At 44.1% G+C, this 21,103-nt stretch overlaps 1 protein-coding gene across 1 annotated transcript in view; it reads right to left on the bottom strand.

Annotated features, from left to right (window-relative positions):
• ABCB6 (ATP binding cassette subfamily B member 6 (Langereis blood group)) overlaps positions 1–21,103 on the bottom strand; it is a 1,916,984-nt gene that overhangs the window by 1,727,101 nt on the left and 168,780 nt on the right. The gene's annotated exons all lie outside the window — the stretch shown is intronic.

Genomic DNA, 21,103 nt, shown 5'->3' on the forward strand with positions numbered 1-21,103 from the left:
AATATCAAAAGCAGGTAATCTGTTTCAAGACAAAAATTCACACGATCTGCAAAAAAAAGTTATGTACTCACCATTACGTTCCATGTTTGTAGTCCATCTTGCCCTTCATTCTTACACATGGTTCGACTCGGCCTATTAGCAAGCTCAAAGTCTTCTAGTTGGCTCGTGGCTAGGTATGTATCCTATGGTGTACCTGTATAATCCCCAGATCTTGCTTGCTGCCAGCTATAGAAAGAAAGAACAAAAAACTATCCAAAAAGAACAATAATAAAAGGTCTCCACTTGTTAAGAAAAAAATTTTTGTCTCCACATCCTTCCAGGAAGAGGGTAGGAGGGTGGGTTTGTAAGAATGAAGGGAGAGATGGACTACAGACATGGAATGTTATGGTGAGTACATAACTTCTTTATGTTCTGTAGTCCTATCTCGCCTTCATTCTTACACATGGGACAGCGTCCCTAGCACCTTATTCTTGGGTGGCTCACGGAAAAATACTCCCGAGTACCATGGAACCAAAGGAGGCTCTACCACTAGAGGTCAAATCCAATTTGTAATGAGTAATAACGGAGTGAGGGGTAGCCAATGTTGCTGCTGCACAAATATTATCAATTGGAACCCTGGCTTGAAAGGCTGCAGAAGTAGACTGGGATCTTGTAGAATGAGCCTTAATTTTGAACGGTAAAGGCTTACCATCAGAAGAATAAATGTAGGATACACAACTGGAGATCCAATTTGAAAGGGTCACTTTGGAAACTGGGAGACCTAATCAGAGTTGGAAAAGGAAACAATTGGTCTAACTACCTGAATTCCTTGGTTCGGTGTAGATAGAACCTTAATTGTCTGTGAACGTCCAACTGATGGAATCTGTATTCTGCTGTGTTGGAATGATTAAGGAAGAAGACCAGAAGCTCTATAGTTTGGTTCAAGTTGTTATGAGAGCACACCTTGGGGACAAAGGATGGATTAGTACGAAAAGATACTCCATCTTTGTGAAAAATCAAATAAGGGGGCTCGACAGACAGTGCTTGTAACTCTGATACTCATCTAGCAGATGTGATTGCCACCAGAAACAAAGTCTTACAAGACAGACACCAACGAACACGAATGAGCTGGTTCAAAGGGTGAAGACGTTAATTTGGATAGAACGAAGTTTACATCCCATGAAGCTACCGGTTCCTGAAAGTGAGGTCTCAACAAATTAGCACCTTTAAGGAAGGTCTTACACAATCTGTGCGACATCAGATTGGACTCATGTTGACCCAAATGAAAATTTGATACTGCTGCCAACTGAACCCTAATTGTGGCAGCAGTAGAACCCTAGTGAAAAAGTTCAGACAAGAATTCCAATACTACTGGAATAGATGTGGTATACGGGTCAACATTCCTTTCCTCAGCCCAGACAGAAAACCTTCTCCATTTTCTGGTGTAAAACTTTCTACTGGAGGGTTTGTGAGAAGATGTAAGAATGTGGGTCACAGCGGGTAAGAAATCATGAAGCCTGACTAGGGATGGAACTGAAGCAGCCAAGCTGTCAAATTGAGGGTATGGAGGTTGGGATGAAGAGAGCCTGACATCTGCGTCAAAAGATCTGGCACTGGGTCCAGAGTCCATGGGTGGTTTAGTAGATGAGGCCCGAAAAAGGGGAACCAAACCTGCCAAGGCCAGTAAGGAGTGATAAGGATCAATTTGCTTCCCAACAGTTTTGCTTTCTGAACCACCTTGGATATGAGAGAAAAGGGAGGGAAAGCATAAAGGAGACCCAGGGGCCAATCATGAACAAGGGAGTCTCTTGGTGACCCCCTGGAGGGGGGATAAGGGAAAAATAGCTGCTGCATTTGGAGTCGATTGGGCTGGCAAAAAGATCACAGCAAGGTTGTCCCCATCTGCGGAAAATCTGTTCTGTTATTTCTTGCTTCAGAGACCACTCGTGAGGCATCAAGATTGCCCAGCTGAGTTTGTCGGCTATCATGTTGTTGGTCCACGGAATGTGTGTTGCCACTAGAAAGCACTGGGAAGATATCACCCATTTCCAAACACGAACAGCCTCTCGACAGAGTGGGTATGATCTGGTTCCGCCTTGTTTGTCAAGATACCATACTACAGACATGTTGTCTGACTGTATTGCTATCGTCCCAAGAGGAAGAAAGTCCTGGAGTGCTTGCAATGCCAGAACCACTGCCCTCATCTCTAAGACATCGATATGCAGGTGGACTTCGTGATCTTGTCATGTGCCTTGGAAAGTCCTGCCTAGATAATGCCCTCCCACCCTACCTGTGAGGCATCCATGGTCACAGTAGCAACGGGTTGGCGAGGAAGGAATAGAGTGCCTGTGGTTAGTTGGATGGGTTGGATCCACCAACGGAGGTCCTTTTTGCAAGACTCTTAACAGGATGTGATGGTATAGAGGCAGTTGTTGGAAGGACCACTGGGACGATAGAAGCCATTGAAGAATCCGCATGTGTAGTCTGGCAAGAGGGACTAGTAATATGGTGGAGGCCATGGTCCCTAGAAGTTTCAGCACGGTCTCTGCCTTGACTTTCTGGAGGGGGAGAAGACAAAGAACTTGTACGAGATTCTGTGCTCTTTCTGCTGGAAGATGAGCCAACATGGCGACTATGTCTATTTCTGCGCCTATAAAAGTCACAAATTGAGAGGGCGATCAGGCAGACTTTTCCCAATTCACAAGTAATCCCTAACTGGGCACAAAGTTGGATAGTGGAGTCTCTGGTTTGAAGAAGTAGATGCTTGGTGGAGCCGGTCAAGAGCCAGTTATCCAGATATGGAAACACTTGGAATCCTAGACATCTCAGGTGAGCTGTCACTACTGCCATACTCTTGGTGAACACCCTGGGGGCTGTGATGAGACCAAAGGGCAGAGCATGAAACTCATAGTGACTGGCTCCCAGCTGGAATCATAGATGGATCCTCGACGCTCTGTCCATTTTTATGTGGTAGTACGCATCTTGGAGGTCTATTGAGCACATCCAAGTGTCTTTCCCTAACAGAGGGAGTATAGACTGCAGTGTCACCATCCGGAACTTGTCCTTTATGGATTCGTTTAACTTGCTGAGGTCCAAGATGGGCATCCAGTCCCCTGTACGTTTTGGCACTAAAAAGAATCTGGAGTAAGTTCCGATTCCTACCTGCTCTGCAGGGATGGTTTGGATGACTCAGTTTGTGAGCAACTTATTCACGTCTACAGTTGCTTGATCCCTGTGATTGGGTGGAACATCCAGGATCCTCTTGGGAACATGAGATGGAAGAGAAAAGGGTATGGAGTAACCTCTGGTGATAATTCTTTATACCCATTTGTCTCTGTGATACTTAGCCAGGCTTCCGGATACAAAGAAATGTGACCCCTGACCAGCTCTAGAGAAGCACAGTCAGGCCCCACATCATGGGCGCTGATAGGGCCGGCCTCTAAACAAATCACGGCCTCCCTGGTTTTGCGGTCTGCCCCTGCCGACGTCTACCATTTGCTCCTCCTCCTCTGCCTCTGAAGGAGGATTCACCCTGTGCATTCTGGAAAAACCTCTGGGACTTCTTAAACCACATTTTACCACATCTCTGACCTTGGGGTATGGTCTAGAAGGAACGGTAAAACGTACTCCCACGGCAGAGAGTGTGTCTTTTACCTTAGGTCCAAACATGAAAGAACCGTCAAAAGGGGCATTGGTAAAGGTAGACTTGAACGGCTCCACAAAATTACACAAGCGAGTCCAGGAGTGCCTCCTAAGGGAAACTCCTGAACCCGCTGCCCTGCTCGCTCCATCGGCTGCATAAGAGATCAGCCTCATGGATGAGTTAATGGAATTCAATGTAGACAACTGAGCAGACACCTGATCAGGGACTCCTTCAGTAGATGTACCTTGTAGAGTCTCTCCTAACTCCTTAAGGAGCTCTCTCTGAAGCCTTGTGAAATGTAAAATGTGTTAGGTAGTTCAGCGATCCAAGAGTGAATGCCGCTGATGTAAAAATATGCTTCCCATACCTGTCCATCGTTCGAGACTCCTTGTTCGGCAGGTGGACAGATTAAGTCTCCGCTAGTTCCTTCTTAGTGGCCTCCGCAACCACCATGGCATCTACAGGAACACCCTTGGATAAAAACAACTTCTCCTTAGGGGCTGACAAAAATTTATTGGGTCTCCTGGGGACTAGCTCCAGAGCATCAGGAGTCTCCCACACCTTTCTACTAACAAGATCTAGAAGTTTGTCAAAAGGTGGATACACCCAAGAGGCTGAAGGTTGAGACCCGAAAGCCTTCAGGTACACAGACACTTCATCAGAAGGGGTAACAGTGGGCCAGCCGCACCTCTGCTTAAGGATCTCTAAGATGTCAACAAAGGAGCCATCATCAGAGGATGGCTTGGGAGACCCTTCTGACTCCTCAAGGTCAGTGTCGGAGGTAAGAGACTCGTCCTACAAATCTACATGCTTCCTCTTCTGAGGGGACTCCTCAGAAGGGTATTCCGGGGAGGTCTCGGAAGAGTGGGGGCCACCAGCCCGGGGGCTCCTGAGGCTGCAGGTCTCTGCTGTCTAGAGAGGGAGTAGGTGCTGAGACGGAGGTCGGTGCCCGAGGGGGAAGAGTGTCAGTACCCCTGGGTGGAGCTGATGATCAGGACAGCACACTCCTCATCTCGAAGGCTGACCTCTCCGGCTCCAAAGATCTCCCTGGCTCCGAGGAAATGGACGAAGTCATCGGCTTCAGAGCCATCAGCTCCGAGATAGATGTAGGTCTGAGCTCACCCTAGCCGACGTACCGAGAGGGAGATTCGGAACAGAAGAGGTCTGGTTCCAGGCATCCCTGTCAGGGCCGACTGGGGAGCTTCGGCTCCTAGACACCACAGATGACACCGAAGGTGTTGGAGCAGAACTCTGCTCTGATACAGCCTCGGGGGGAGCTGGAACAGAGGGTTCCACAACCAGCGGTACCAAGCACTCCGGCTCCGAAAGCCCTGCATGGTTCGGAGGAGGAATCAAAAAAGGGGAAATGGACTCAAGGGGCTCTGAGACAGACTGGGTTGGAGCCAACAGCATTTTGGGTAAGGCAGATGACTTCAGGAGTCTCAGCACTACTCTCTTCACATCTTCTTCTAATAGGCTCCTGGAAAATCTGGTAGACCGTGTGGGAGATCTAGTCCTCTGTAAGATAGGGAACATTAAAGTTGGGGAGAACAGCAAAGGATCTCTGGACCGGCTTCGATGTCTGCTATTAGTGGTCGGCTCCAAACTGCCTGGAGCAGACACTGTAAGTCATAGTAGGTATACCCTAGATTGGTTCCGAAATCAGTGGAGATGGGGAGAGAGAAGACTTGTCTGGCTTTGACATTTTGGGAGGTGGTTCCAAGGAATCGGATGGAGCCGGAGAATGCCTTTTGGAAGGTTTAGTCTTCTTTTCTAGATCCATGTGATTTAAAGGAGGAAGACGAACTGGCCAAGTCTTCCTCAAAGGAATGCTTAAGGAGATCTTTTAATATTAGTTTATTCTTCCGCTCCTGTAATACCCTGACACTGAAAGAAGGCAAAACAAACATGTTTCTTGTAAATGGATGGCTCCGAGGCCATACACACAGTTACTGTGGCCATCGGTAAAAGACCTCTTCTGCGAGCATTTCACACATTTCTTAAACCCCGAGGGTTTATGATCTTTAGCCTCTTTAGACATGGCACTGATGATGCAGCAAAAAGACACAAGCTAAACACACAGAGAGGACTAGGTCCTCTAACTCAAATGGGCCTAGCCCTGGGTAGAGAAGAAAGGGAGAAATCTAGGTCCTCTAACTCAAACGGACCTAGAACAGAGGATAGTAAAGGTCTGAAACTACCACATATACGGACACATGCACACAAGGTAAAGGCCTGTATACAAACTCTATGCCGAAGAATCAAAGAGGGCTGAAATGTCAAGAACCCTTGTCAACTAAGGTAAATATCTGACAAATAACTCGGCGGATTACTCTAAATATAACTAGTTAAGCTAATAACACACTAAAGAACACTATACACAGAAGATTAAATTGAGCGCAACGCATGCCTTAACAGCAAGCACTAATCAACTACCAAATGTCTAGGCTAATGTAGCACTATAAATAACAACTAGGGGCAAAACGCCCATCAAATAGAACAAAACTGGCACATAGAATACCAAGGAGAACAATTAGGCCAACGGACGATCTGTTCTCAACAATAATTCACTAAATATAAGAAAAAAGGTACTTCAGCAGACAACAACTGCTCTAACAATAGTAAAACGCTAGCAAAGGCTATATAACTAGAAAAGTTAAACTAAAATAGAGAAAAAGTAGCAAAATGTGTTAAACTTAGCCATGGCCAAGAACAAGCACATCTGAACTCATCGACGCTGCAAATGAGATCTGGGGATTATACTGGTGCACCATGGGATAACTACCTAGCCACAAGCCAACTAGAAGACTTTGAGCTTGCTAATAGGCAGAGTCGGAGCAGAAGATCGGCTCCGAACCCATGTGTAAAAAATGAAGGCGAGATAGGACTACAGAACATCTAAGGTTGACAGAAGATTTTATACAGAAAGTAGAGTTGTGTAAATTCTTACTATAACAGTGAATGTTATGCAGTACTCTTTACAATAGGGACTCCCATGCTAAGGGAAGCCATGATGTTCGGCCAGTATACAAAAGCCTTTAGGTTGTAACGGGTAAGCCATATATCACACACATGCTCCCCACGCACAACTTGGGCATAAAGGTGACATCCAGACGTACCATCCTCAGAACTGAAAAGCCCCAGTAGGAATGACAATCCACGGATACTAGCAGGTAACAAGCATATCCAGAAGAAAAATTGCTAGGTGAAGGAGGGAGGGACTGAATACTGCAACAGTGGAGAGAAGGACATCTACTGTTATAAGATTTTACACAACTGTACTACACCCTTCCTTACCACTGTTGCAGTATTCTTTACAACAGGGAGAGTGCCAAAGCTCAAGAAGAGTGGGAGGAGGAAGGGCCAGCAGAGCCCTCTAGGAAGCCATGGAAAATGGTCCTACCAAAACCAGCTGCTCTGGCCCTAGAAGTTACATCCAACTTATAGTGCTTGGTAAAGGTATGCACAGAAGTCCACGTAGCTGCCTCAAGAATAGGATTGGTATCCAACCCCTTCAGAAAGCACCAGAAGAAGCCAGAGGCCTAACAGAATGAGCCTTAACAGAAGGAAAGCTCTTCCCATGAAAAGAATAGCAAAAAGAAATAGCTTTAGATATCCAAGAAAAAATGGTTTGCTTGGAAACAGCCAAACCTAAAGACCTTGGATGAAAAGAAACAAAAAGCTGTTCAGATTTATGAAAAGTTTCAGTCTTACCCAAATAATATCAGAGTTGTCTATGCAAATTCAAGGTGTGCAAAACCTTCTCACTAGCAGACAGCAGAGAAGGGAAAAACTGGGCAAACGAAGACAGATAAAGAGAAAACTCATTAACCACCTTGGGTATAAATTAGTTCAAAGGGACACCCTTTCCTTACGGGAAAGTAAGCAGGGGGAACAGCCATAATGGCCTGCAGCTCAGACACTTGTCTGGCAGAAGTAAGGGCCAAAAGAAGAACAATCTTCCATGAACAATGCTGTAACAAAGCTGAAGCAGTAGTCTCAAAAGGAGCCAGAGTCAATTTTTCTAAAACAAACTTAAGGTCCCAGGAAGGAGGGACAGGCTTCCAGGGAGGCCTAATGTGAAGGATGCCATCAAGAAACTGTATAGCCTCAAATCCAGAGGCTAAAGGGGGAGTCAAAGGTAGACAAGCAGAGATAGCCGATAAGTGGTCATTAACAGAAGAATATGTCAACCCAGCACAGAGCAATTCGCACAAATAAGAGAAAACCAAAGGAACATCTACAGTAAGCGGATCCAGGCTACTAGAAAGACATCAAACAGAACGCCTCTTCCATTTGGATTAGTAAGATTTCCTAGTAATGGGTTTCCTGGCCTTCAGCAGGACCTGAAGCACGTCTTCAGAAAAAAAAAAGTTGTCTACAGCAGATCAAAACCCTATCACCCACAACGTCAGTTGAAGAGTGGACATATGAAGATGAATGAGAGATCCCTTGTCTTATGAGAGTAGGTTCATCCTGGCCTTGGCAACATGCAGAACAGGGAAACAATGTTGTCTGGGCCAAAACAGAGTCACCAGCAAGATTTTGGGAACATCCCGTTTTATGTTGAACAGGACTTTCGGAATGAGAGGAATGGGACGGAAAGCATAAAGAAACATCCCCTTCCAAGAAAAAGAGAGGGCATCCACCTTCCAGGCCAGAGGGCATGGGGCTCTGGCACAAAATAGAGGAAGCTGTCTGTTCAAAGGGGACGCAAACAGATCTGCTTAAGTACTCCACTGGTGGACAATGTCCAGAAACACATCCCTGTGAAGCATCTACTCATGAGATTGTGTTATGGACCTGCTCAGAGAATCTGCCACTATGTTCTGATCTGAGGGAATGTAAACTGCTTGAAAGGTCACCTGATACTCCCAAACTTGAAGAGCTAAACTGCACAGGACAGAACCCCCCCCCTTGCCCCCCGCGCCACCCCCCCCCCTTGCTTGCTGACATACCACATCACTGTGGTATTGTCTGTGAGAATCTTGAGGGCCACTGGAAGGAAACAAAATGAAAAGCTTGAATAGCCAGCAAAATAGCTGTCATCTCTTTGACACTGATATGGTCTATCTTTCGCTGAACTGACCAAAGGGCCTGCACTTTCAGAGGGCCGAAGAAGGCCTCCCATCCCATGCCCGAGGCATCTGTGAAAAGTTCCTAAGAGGGGAGTGGAGGTTGAAAAGGAAGCCCTGGGAGGAGGGACAACTGAGAAATCCACCACTGAAGTTCCAGCTTTAGGTATGAAAGAAGAGGGACAAGAAAATCTAAAGTATGGGAATGTTGAAGCCAGACTTACTTTAGAAACCACCGGAGCTTTCACATGTGGAGTTTGGCTAGGAGAAGCATAGGAATGGTAGAAGCCATGTAACCTAAAGCCCTCAGTAAATTTCTGGCTGTGACTGAAGCCAGAAGAAGAGAGTGAAAGAAAACAATGAGAGTTACGACCCTGAGGAGGAGGCAGGGATGTCAGCACTGGATTTGGATCATACATCCCAGAAAAACATGATCCTAAGGAGGAGTCAGGAAAGACTTCTTGAAATTTATAGTGTACCCCAGGCTGTGCATGAGAGAAATGACAATATAGATTCTTTAGTAAGATCTCTGGAAAATAGGCCTGAAAAAGCAGGTTGTCCAGGTACAGAAAGACCTGTATCCTCCTTAACCTGCAGAAAGCAATCACAGGATCAAGGCCATCTGGTGAAGATCCTTGGAGCAGTAGAGAGGCCAAAGGCCAAAGCAGAGAACTGAAAATGCCAAGAAACAGAGAAATATAAAAATTTCCTGAAAAGGGGATTAATAGGAATGTGTAGATAAGCATCCTTGAAATCCAGGGAAACCAGAAAAGCCTGTGGAAGTAGCAGAGGAAACAAGGTTTGAAGAGACAGCATCCAGAAGGAAGGGCCCTTCAAAAAGGTGTCTAGCTGAGAAAGATCCAGAATGGGTTATCAGATGCCTTCTTTCCTGGGGACCAAAAACATTCTGGAATAAAACCCCTCCCCCTAAACTTCTTGAACAGTTCCCTGAGCTAACAGGCTTGAAGCATCTCTGGGGAAAAAAAGACAGTTGTTCCTGAGGAGGCTAAGGAATGCCCAGAAAAGGGAGAAGACATTTCTAAACCATGTAATAACCCTGGTGAATTATGGAAAGAACCCGGGACTATTGGGTGATCTGTAGTCAAATAGGAAGGGAGAGAGAGAGAGACAGAAAAAGGAAATGTATCAGAGAGCAATGCAAGGAGCTTCAGACCGGAGCAGGACTGTCTATGGACAAAAGCAGGCTTACTAGAATAATTCCTCAAACTTAGGTACAGGGGAAACAAAAACATGCTTCAACTTTTTTTTGCAGGAACTTAATCAACTCTGCAGCAACAGCACCAAACAAATGGTTATTTTCCAGAGGAGCATCCATCAGTTTAGCCCTAATACCATTAGGCAAAACCTGAAGTCTGAGCCAATACCTCCTCAAAACAGATCCAAAAGCAGCAGCCCTAAATGAAGCATCAGATGCAACATAGCTGCATATAATGGAATGGCAAGCAACTTGGGTGGACATCCTTAGCAAAGCAAGAGCAGAAGTCTTCCCCTCAGAATCAGGGAGATCTGAAATAGCCTGACAACCTTGACAGAGAAGATATCCAGTCATAGGTGTCCGACAGTGAACAGCTCTAAAGGCTAGGGTTAGCAGAAGTATACAGCTTCTTACCCTGCCTCTCCATGGTCTTGCTATCCTTATCAGATGGAAGCAACTTAGTAGCTTATCAGAAGCAACTAACACCACAGAAGGGTCAGCAGAGGGACACTTACAAAGAAACTTGTGGTCTTCGGGCACTTTATAAAATCTATCAGTCTTTTTGAGAGCAGGGTGTTGGGAATCAGTGGCCTCAGAAGCAGTGGAAAAAGCATCTAGCAAGGCAGCAAGAACAGGAGGAACAGCAGAGGGTCTAGGAGACTCCATTTATAGAAGTTCATAGTACCACTTCTGAATATCAGGCACCTGAGCACAGTCCCATTTGAATAATTCCATCATTCTAGAAATACTATCCCCAAAGGAAATCTCCTCAAAAGGAGGAGTCAGGACTGATAGATGCTTCTTTCTCAGAACCATAGTTAAGTGGCAAAGGAATCTGGAGGAATATGTAAGGCACTCAAAAGAAACCTAGGTCTCTTAAGAAGGGTAGAAGACCAGTAACAGAAACTCCTTGTGCAGGCTTAAGAGTCATAAGGGCATTAAACAGGCCTTGTGGAAATTTTTACCATTCTCTCTGAGGATCATTGGGAACAAGAGAAATATGTTTAGCTTTCTGCTTATTTTTAAGTGGGACATCAGCCTTGAAAATTTTGGAGGTTCTGACCCCTGACGGCACTCAATAATGGTAGATGGAACCTCTGCCCCTTGCTATTTTTTTTAAACACTTTTATTGAATTAATCACCTGCGACACAGGCAAATTTACATTCATATAAAAGTAATCAAAAAAGAAGTTATGTACTCACCAGAATGTTCCATGTTTATAGTCCATCTTGCCTTCATTTTCACTGGTTGGGTTCGGAACCGATCCTCGGTTCCGACTCGGCATATACTAAAGCTTAAGGTCTTCCACTGGCTCATGGCTGTATCCCTTTCTCATTATGTTCTAATGAAGCTCCCCAGATCTTGTTTGCTGATAACCCCAGTTACCCAAGGTAGTATTACATCTTATAAAAGACAATGATGAGGGTCAGAGACCACACTTGCCAAATTAAAGAACCTCTTGGTACTCCAGGAGCCATAGGCAGGGGGAAGGAGGATGGGATGCACGAATGAAGGTGAGATGGAAAACAAATGTGGAACATTATGGTGAGTACATAACTTATTTATGTTATGTTGTCCTACCTCGCCTTCATTCTTACCGGTTGTGACAGCGTCCCTAGCACCATATTTCCTGGGTGGCTCACGGGAGTATATTCTTCAGGACAGTGGACCCAAAGGAAGCCCTACCCTGGAGGCCAAATCTACTTTGTAATGAGTGATAAGGTATGAGGCCTTGCCCAAGTCACGGCAGCACAGATGGTATCAAGTGGTAGCCTAGCGCGAAAGGCAGAATATGATGCTATGGCTCTCTTAGAATGACCCTCAACTTTAGTTGTTAGAATTGTATATAAAGTTAATACAATCCAATAGCCATTTTGAAAGTGTGACCTTAGATACAGGAGCACCTTTCTTTGCTTCTAAAAATGAAACAAATAATTGATCAAATTTCCTGAAGTCTTTTGCCCTATACAAGTAGAAACGTAACGGTGTACATCCAGTAGGCGAAGCATATATTCTGCCTTGTTGCCATAGCTGGGGAAAAAAAACGGGCAGTTCTATGGACTGATTTTGGTTAGACTCAGAGCATACTTTTGGTAGGAAGGATGGGTTTGTGCGAAGGGATACTCTCTTTGTGGAAAAGCATATATTGTGGCTTGATTGATAATGCTTGCAGCTCTGAAACCCTTCAGGCAGAAGTGATGGCAATCAACATACTTGTTTTCCATGTTAAGAATTGTAGCTCACATGATGATGCAGGTTCAAAGGGGGGGGGGGATCAAACAGGAGAGAACAAAGTTTAGTTCCCATGGTGGAAGAGGAGTTTTTATGGGTGGGCTTAACAGATTACTGCCCTTCAGGAAGGCTTTGCATAGTCTGTAAGACATCAAATTTGGAGCCAAATCATTTACATGGAAATTAGATATTGCTGCGAACTGCACAAGAATGGCAGCTGCAGCTGCGCCTTCATTAGTTTCTCCAGAAATTCAAGAATAGAACTTACAAGAGCAGAAAAGGGGTCAATGTGTTTACTTAATGCCCAGGAAGAGAATCGTTTCCATATACTCCTATATAATTTTCTCGTTGAGGCCTTACGGGAAGAGCTCAACATATGTTTCACAGAAGAAAGGTGAGGAAGCCTGGCTATATTTGGAATTGGAGCAATCAAGCTGTCAATTTGAGGGTTTGAAGGCAAGGGTGGAGCATTCCGGACGTCTGAGTCAGAAGGTCAGGAACTGGGTCCCGAACCCACAGCTCCTCCTGAAGACAAGGCCGACAGAAGGAGAACCAAATCTGATGAGGCCAATATGGGGCAATGAGAATCAACTTGCGCCCAACAAGTTGGCATTCTGGAGAACCTTGGGTAGCAGAGGAAAGGCATAAAGAAGACCTGGTGGCCAATCATGTACAAGTGCATCTCTTGACTCCCCTGGAGAGGGGGATCAGGGCAAAATAGCTGCTGCAGTTGGCATTCATGAATGTGGCAAAAAGGTCAAAGCAAGGCTGGCCCCATTTGCGGAAGATCATCTCCGCTACTTCTTGTTTTGGGGACCACTCGTGAGGCATGAGAATTGCTCTGCTGAGTTTGTCTGCTATCACGGTGGATTTCCCCAGGGTGTGTGCATTGCCATCAGAAAACACTGGGAGGAGATCGCCCACTACCATACTCTCAGGGCCTCTTGAAAAAAAGGGTAAGACCTGGTCCCTCCTTGTTTGTTTATGTACCAGACAACTGACATGTCTGTCTATATTGCAACTGTTCCCAGCGGGAGAGAGTCCTGAAGTGCCTGCAATGTCAAAAGCACTGTTTCTTATCTCTAGGATATTGATGTGCAAATGGGCCTTGTGATCCTGCTAAGTGCCTTGGACTGTCCTTCCCAGATAATGCCCCTCCAACCCTATCTGGGAGGCGTCCATGGTCACTGTGGCCACAGGCTGTGGAGGAAGAAAGGGTTGACCTGATGTCACATGACTGGAGTGAAGCCACCAGTGATGGTCCTTCTTGCAGGACTCAACAGAATTTGGTGAGACAATGGGCAGTTCCTGCAATGACCACTGAGTGAATAGTAGCCACTGCGGAATTCTCATGTACATGCGTGCTAATGGAACTAAAGTTATTTGTGCCACCATGGTTCCCAAGACGGTTCTCACCTGCACTCTCGTCTTGGGGAGAAGGTTGGAGACTTGCTGTCTCAGAACTAAAACTCTTTCTGTAGAAAGTTTTCCCATCATGTTTATTGCGTCTAGATCTGCTCATATAAATACAGTATATTGTGATGGCAACAAGGCAGATTTTTTCGCAATTTATTGCGATTCCCAGGTGAGAGCAGAGTGATAATGCGGCGTCTCATTTCCAGTAGTAGATGCTTGGTGGTGGCAGTTAGGAGCCAGTCATTTAGATATGGAAACACTTTGAATCCTAGACGTCTCAGGTGAGCCATGACTACTGCCATACACTTGGTGAACACTCTGAGGGCTGTAGTGAGACGAAACGGCAGACCTCGAAACTGGTAATGACTAGCTTCCAGTCAGAAGCACAGATGACTCCTGGATGGCCTGTCCATCTTTATGTGGTAGTACGTAACCTGGAAGTCTACAGAGCACATCCAATTGTCTTTTCCCAGAAAGGGAAGAATAGACTGCAGTGTTACTATCTGGAACTTGATCTTTTTTACCGATTCATTTAATTTGCTGAGATCCAAAATGGGCCTCCAAGTCCCCTGTTCTTTTTGGCACTAAAAAGAATCTCCAGTAAGTTCCAGATCCTATTTGGTCTGCAGGGACTCTCCCTGGATGACTCTTGTCTAGCAACTTTTGAATTAGGGTTGCTTGATCCCTTTGACTAGGTGGAACATCTGGGGTGTTCTTTATGTTTGGGAAGGGAAAAGGGAATGGAGTAGCCTCTGGATATGATACTTTGTACCCACTTGTCTTTTATTTCCAGCCATGCTTCTAGGTACAAAGATAATAGACCCCCGACTGCCTCCAAAGATGGACAGATGGGCCTCCTTTCAGGAGCGCTGAAAGGGCCTATCACGGATGGAATCCCCATCGCCCTGATTTTGCAGACCCCCTCTGCCACATGGATGGAGTCTTCCATTTGTACCCCCCCCCCTCTGCCCCTAAAGGAAGAGTCACCATGTGCCCTGAAAAACTCTGGGATTTACAGAACCACATCTTTCCTCCCTTCTGGCCTTTTGGATAAGGTCTAGAAGGTATGGAAAAATGGACTCCCATGGCAGAGAGAGAGTTTTTCCTTCTTGCTCACACCTGGTTTGTGTGTCCTTGACTTTTGGCCTGAACAAGGACGAGCCATCAAAAGAAGCATTAATAAAGGAATATTTAAAAGATTCCGCAAAGTCACACAAGCGCATCCAGGAATGTTTCCTTAGGGAAATTCCTGAACCCACTGCTCTGCTCTCTGCTCGCTCCATCTGCTGCATAAGATATAAGCCTCATGGAGGAGATGACCACAGAGTTTAAGGTGGAGAGCAGAGAGGAAACCTTGTCTGATTCCCCTGCAGATACTGTACATTGGAAAGCATTTTCTAGCTCCTTTAGGAGATCTCTTTATAGCCTTGTAAAATGTATCAGATAATTCAGTGATCTGAGTGCAAATGTCGCTGAAGAAAACATGCACTTCCCATATCTCTCCAACGTACGAGACTCCTTGTTCGGCGGATGGACAGACAAGGATGTTTCAGAGAGTTCCTTTTTGGTGGCTGCTGCCACCACCATAGCATCTACAGGGACACCCTTATTCAGGAAGTCTTTATCAGAAGGGACTGTGATGAACTTATCTGGCCTCCGAGGGACAGGTTCCACTGCATCTGGAGACTGCCACGCCTTTCGACTACCCAGTTCCATAAGTTTGTCGAAAGGTGGAGACACCCATGTGGCTGAAGGGTGAAACCCAAAGGCCTTCAGGTAAACAGACTCCTCATCAGAAGGGTTGGTGGGCTTCCATTCACCTCTCTGCTTAAGGATTTCTAGGATGTCTGCAAAGGAGACCAACTCAGACGGTGACCATGGGGACCCTTCCGACTCATCAAGGTCTATGTCAGAGGTGACTGACTCCTTTGGGGAGTCTAAGTGCTTTCTCTTGCAGAGTCTCTTACGAGGGACCTCTTCAGAAAGGTATTTTGGAGAGGTTTCAGACGAGAGGGAGTCACCAAATGGGGTACCCTGAAGCTTAGTCTCCGCTGGTCTGTGGATGGTGTGGTGCAGATTCAGATGCCAATGCCTTAGGGGGAGGAATGTCGGAACCTCTGAGTGGAGCTAAGACAACACTCTCCTCATCAGCTTGAAAGCCTCCCTCCTCTGATCTGAAGATAGCCCCAGCTCCAAAAAGCCAGAATAAATCCCCGAAACCAAGGGGGTTGACTCTGAAGCTGATGTAGGAGCCGAGCTCATCCACGCTGAAGCCCTGAGAGGTAAGTTCGGATCCAAAAAATGCCCGATCCAACTCCCCTCTCCAGAACCAAATGGAGACAGTCAGCTCCTAGACTCCTCAGACGGAACCAAGGATGCCGGAGCAGACTTCGGGTCCAAAGATCCCAGGATGGTTCTCTGCACCAATAGTTCCACAACAATCGGTTCCAGGCATGTTGCAAACACAACCAGTTAGAATGAAGGCTAGATAGAACATAACATCTATAATTAACATGACAAACATTATACTTCACATATACTGCTATACCATATAAGCTAAGCAAAATTGCATAAATTATTCAATTCCTGCCTTTTTTAAAACAAGAAACATCTTTATTAAACCATCACTTAACACATAGGCAATTATACATTTACATAAATGAAACCAATCCACTCCGACACAATCCTAGTTGCAAGCATTTTACATCACAAACCATACTGACACACTTCCAATTGCAAACATTATACATCACTTATAACCTACCCAATCTTTTTCAGCAAACATTACACAGCTCATTTAAGTCCTGCCGCCTTTTAAACCTCACTCCTCCCTTGTATGTATTGCTCCTGCAATTCCTATTTTTTTTCCTATGTAGTTTGCTCCTACCCTTTTCTAAAGATATCAATTCTGGTTGTTTTATCTCCGTTACTATACTCACTACTTCTAGTATAGCTGGTTTAGATTTTGATTTCCATTTTCTAGTAATTTCTTTTTGTCAGCCATCACTGTTGGATACAGCAAGGTCTTACCACGTCTACTCCCTTCACTAGGCCCTTCAGTAATAACCAGATGTGGTTCCCCCTGTACATCCAAAGCAGAAGTCTGCAAAACTTTGTGGTGTCAGATCCATGCCGGCCTCCGAAGTGGTTGTTGCAGAGGAATCAGAGAAAGAAATCAGTCGATCCTCCGGGCTTTCACCAGCCTCAGAGACATCAGATAGAGATGGCACAGTCAAAGAATCAGACCAAGCTTTCTTGGCCTTTTTCTTCGCAGACTGCTGACCCTTGGGATGGGAAGATCCTTCCATGGTATCCTTGGCCAACAGTTTAAGTTGTTGGTTTTCTAAGAAAATCTCAAGGGGAAGAAAGCCAACTCTGCAACGTCTTAGGGACAAAAGCTTGACAAATCTCACAAGACATATAGTCAGGGGTAGCGCCTAAACAGTACAAACACTGTTTGTGATGCTCTTCATGTGTTTTACTGGTATTTTCCCTTTCTGGATGACATGAAACCCAACAACCAGAAATAAGGCAAAACTTGAGAAGAAAATAAAAAATAAAAAAAACAACAGGGCACTTATCTGAAAGTGGTAGAAACCAGCAGATGAATGAGCGTTCTGACCAAAGAGTGAAGGTGGTGCTCAGACTGGAGGCAAAGAAGTTTTGAGGATGGTACGTCTGGATGTCATCTTTATGCCCTGCTCTATGCCCAAGGAGCATACATGTGACGTACGGCGTACCCATTACAACCTAAAGGCTTCTGTATATTGGCAGTACGCCGGGCTGTCCTTGTCAGGGGATCACTACTGTAAAGAATACTGCAACAGTGATATGAAAGGACATCGGGTATGACAAAAATTATCAAAGTGTAGAAGGGAAAGAGACCAGAAGAGAAAGTACAGAAGGATTTTTTCCCCACAGACAAAATGGGAATCCTCATCAGGACCATAATCAAGTACAATGCTCATTCTGTACCAATTGGAAAAGCCCCAGAGGTTTCTCATTAACAAAAATACACAGCATAAGGCACAGGTCTATTGTGGACCGATGAAAGGCTCTATCCTTTTACTCAGTCTTATATTTCTTGAGCTGTGACTTGTACCTGATCTACAAAGCATTCTTTGATCCAGCCCTGATGAAAATGCTATATATTTGGAATAAAACTTATGCCAGGGTTACAGATTCCACAGAACTGAACTTTACTTGTGATTCTAACACAACTTGCTGGAGATACAGATTCGTATCCTAAAGGCTACCTCATCTATGGAAAAAACTTCCCATCTTTTTAAAACAAAGCCTGTCCCTCACTCCCTTCAAAAATAAATTGGATAAATGAATGGGGAACTGTAACTGTGAATTCACTCCTGGGGTACTGCCCATGTCCCTTATGGACACAGGCAGTCTGTAAAATGACTCCAACATCCAAGGACCTACTACTTTGATACTACCCAATCCCATATCTGGGGAATTAAGATAAAACATTATCATATCCTGGGTATTACTGTCTAGACTTGTACAGGCTCTTGCGCCATTAGCCTAGTAAATTAACTATGAACGAAGTACAAAGAAAGCAGTACACCAGTCAGGATTCAGTCTGCACACAAAGCACAGAAGGCAGGATGCAAATAAATTGTGGGCGTTTCATAATACAACACATTATTTCTTCTATACCAAATGGAGATTTCACAGATCTCCTTTAAAAGAAGGAAACATCACTTAAAAATGGGTCAGATGTGTGGTACAAGGAAATGGCAATATGAAAGAAAAAAAAATGTGACACTGGACATTCTAAGTAGCAGCCTCACAAATCCTTTGGGCAGATACAGTGGCTAACATGGCATACCTCTCCACATCAAAAGGGTTTGAGACACACTCATCGTGAAGATTTTTTTTCAACACATACCCTTGGGTAAATAACTACACTATCATATGAATTCATCAAAATAACTTACTGTGAGTGTGAATAAACAGTTACTCTTGTTGTAAGCTTCTTAGTTGAAAGTGTTAGTGTTTCACACTGTAAGCAGTATTGTTCCACATTTTAGAGACAGAAGAGTTGTGTACATTAACAGGACCTGCATATCACCCCCAATCGCCTCAGTAACTATCATAACAATCTCCTCAGTAACTATCATAACATAAAATAGGAGAATTAGCCAAAAACTTTGACAGAATATGTACAGTCAATAGATGATCCTGTTCTTTTCCAAAGCCTGTCCCTCACTCCCTTCAAAAAGAAATTGGATAAATGGATGGGGAACTGTAACTGTGAATGCACTCCTGGGGTGATCAAACTGTTAAATGTAACAATGTTTATTTTTTTCAGTGTAACATCTGAACTGTCCACACACAACACACACTGAGCCAAAATCATATTACCTATTCTGATCAAAAGAAAACTAACAGATGGACTAGTTCACAGATATTTAAACAGAAAATGTTCAATATAAAGGGGTTTATTCTCAGATATGCTTCACCCTTGTAGAAAACTGTATACAGGATTTTACACACAAAAGCTTACAGGAAATCCTAACTAAATTAGGTGCTACCAAGAAATAGATTTCTGAGAAAGCTACACAAGGTTGTGGAATTATGGCTCAAAAGAAGTTATCTCCCAATAACAGTTAAAATACCAGACAAAAAATGACTTAAGACACTGAGGTCTTAAATGAGGAACCCCTTCAGGAACTTTAACAGCAACAAAAGAAATCATAAGATGGCAAAGGTGCAGGCAAATTAACTTTAACAAAGGAAAAGACCAAACCAGCAGTATAAAACATAGCAATATGGTCCAAAATCAGAAGGACTGAACTTGAAGCCTAACTGGACCTATACTTTGTGCCTACCTGGACACAAGCATGCACACCCCCCCACACACACACACAAACACACAAAAAATGGTCTATTTAGACAGGTATGGTTTTCTGTGCTTAACCTGCAGAGAGAGAAACATTGCTGCTTGGTATTAATCTGAAATGATATGAGGTCTGGATGCAGAGCTTTGTCTTCTTGTTGATTTAACAGCTAGTCTGATACATATCTACGTTTGTTACAAGATGAACCACTCATCTTGACTAATAAAGCTCTAAGAGAAGGATTTCATTCATTTCCTTACCTTCAGAAAGAGTTTTAGAATCAGAGAATCTGAAGGAAATACATAGAACAGATGTAGACTCTAAAATGGTCAAAATGGTGTATGTGAAGAGGAATTCCAAGAAGGCTGCACACTGATCAACAGCTTAACTTCAGCTTTCCCAATGTGAAAACAGAAACAGAGAAAAAAGACTCCCATTGAACTTTTATTTTATTTATTTATGTTTTTTGGTAAAATTCAGTTACTGGCAATGGATGCCAGCAAGGAAGAAATTTGAAAAACCTGAAAGAAAATCAACCAGAAAAGGTAGAAAAAAACACCATCTGGGAAGGATTCTGCAATTGTTCAGCAAAAAAGAAACTCAAGCTTCAGCTTTCGTTCAAGAGATGGGGTTCCAGTAATTTAGAGCAAAAAACAAATCAAATGTACTCAGAGGTGATTAACATAAATGAAACATTTAAGGAATATATCAATTCAAACAAAAGGCTGGAAAAAATAGAATAAGCTTTAACTAGCCACTCAGATGAACTGTTAAAAATGCAAAAATCATAGGTTGACATGAAGAAAAAGCTGTTTGAATGAGAGGTTTCTCAAGAATAAAATACAAAACGTTCCATATATTCGAGCATATCCTTAGGGCTCAACTGGGGTGATCGGACTGATCTCGGATCGAGGCGGCAAGCTTAGGGCTTGGAACTGAGATCCTCTCCTCCCATAACCCTTGCCAAGCCCCTGACTGACTGACAAACCTCAGATTAGCTCAAATAAAATAAGCCTCCTACAGTAGCACACACAATATAATAACTCGCTCTATCCTGGGGAAGGGAAGGATCCACGAATGATGAGCCTCAATAAATCACCTACTCAGATAACATCTTACCAGGTGTACATAAAAAGATCATAATGGTGGGACTTCATTCATCACGACTGTGGAATGAGCACTAACTAGCTAGGCTGAACTCCTAGCCTCCTCATGGGATGAATATTTGCTATGGATGCTGACTGAGGGGTGCCTTCCTCCTTCAAGTAATCCATGCACGGAGTATGAGGAAAATTAGTAAGAGGAAAGGCCAGTATAATGAGCTAGAAATCATCCTAGACCTACAAGGACTTAAAAGCTGACGTAGATACTGCCCTAGTAGAATGAAGCGTAACCCCAGCAGCAGCAAGTGAATTTAGATGTCATATGCTGCAGAGCAATCCTTTTAATCATTTAGATTTAGTGGTGACTGGGCAACAGCTTTCCTAAATTTATAAAAAGCAAAGGAACACCGAATCTGAGAGGGAAGAAAATTTGGATTGTCCCTGTTAATATAAATTGCAAAAGAGACAATCAATGAAATGAATTTGTATTGTATTCTGTTTGAATACTTGGGAAAAAGAAAAATGAAAGATTGAGCCTGAAAAGGTTAATATTGGAGAGGTAAGAGAAAGAAAAAGAAAGATT

Source organism: Protopterus annectens, chromosome 6.part0, assembly GCF_019279795.1.
Source record: "Protopterus annectens isolate FY-2018-M chromosome 6.part0, PAN1.0, whole genome shotgun sequence".
NCBI classification, from domain to species: Eukaryota; Metazoa; Chordata; order Ceratodontiformes; family Protopteridae; genus Protopterus; species Protopterus annectens.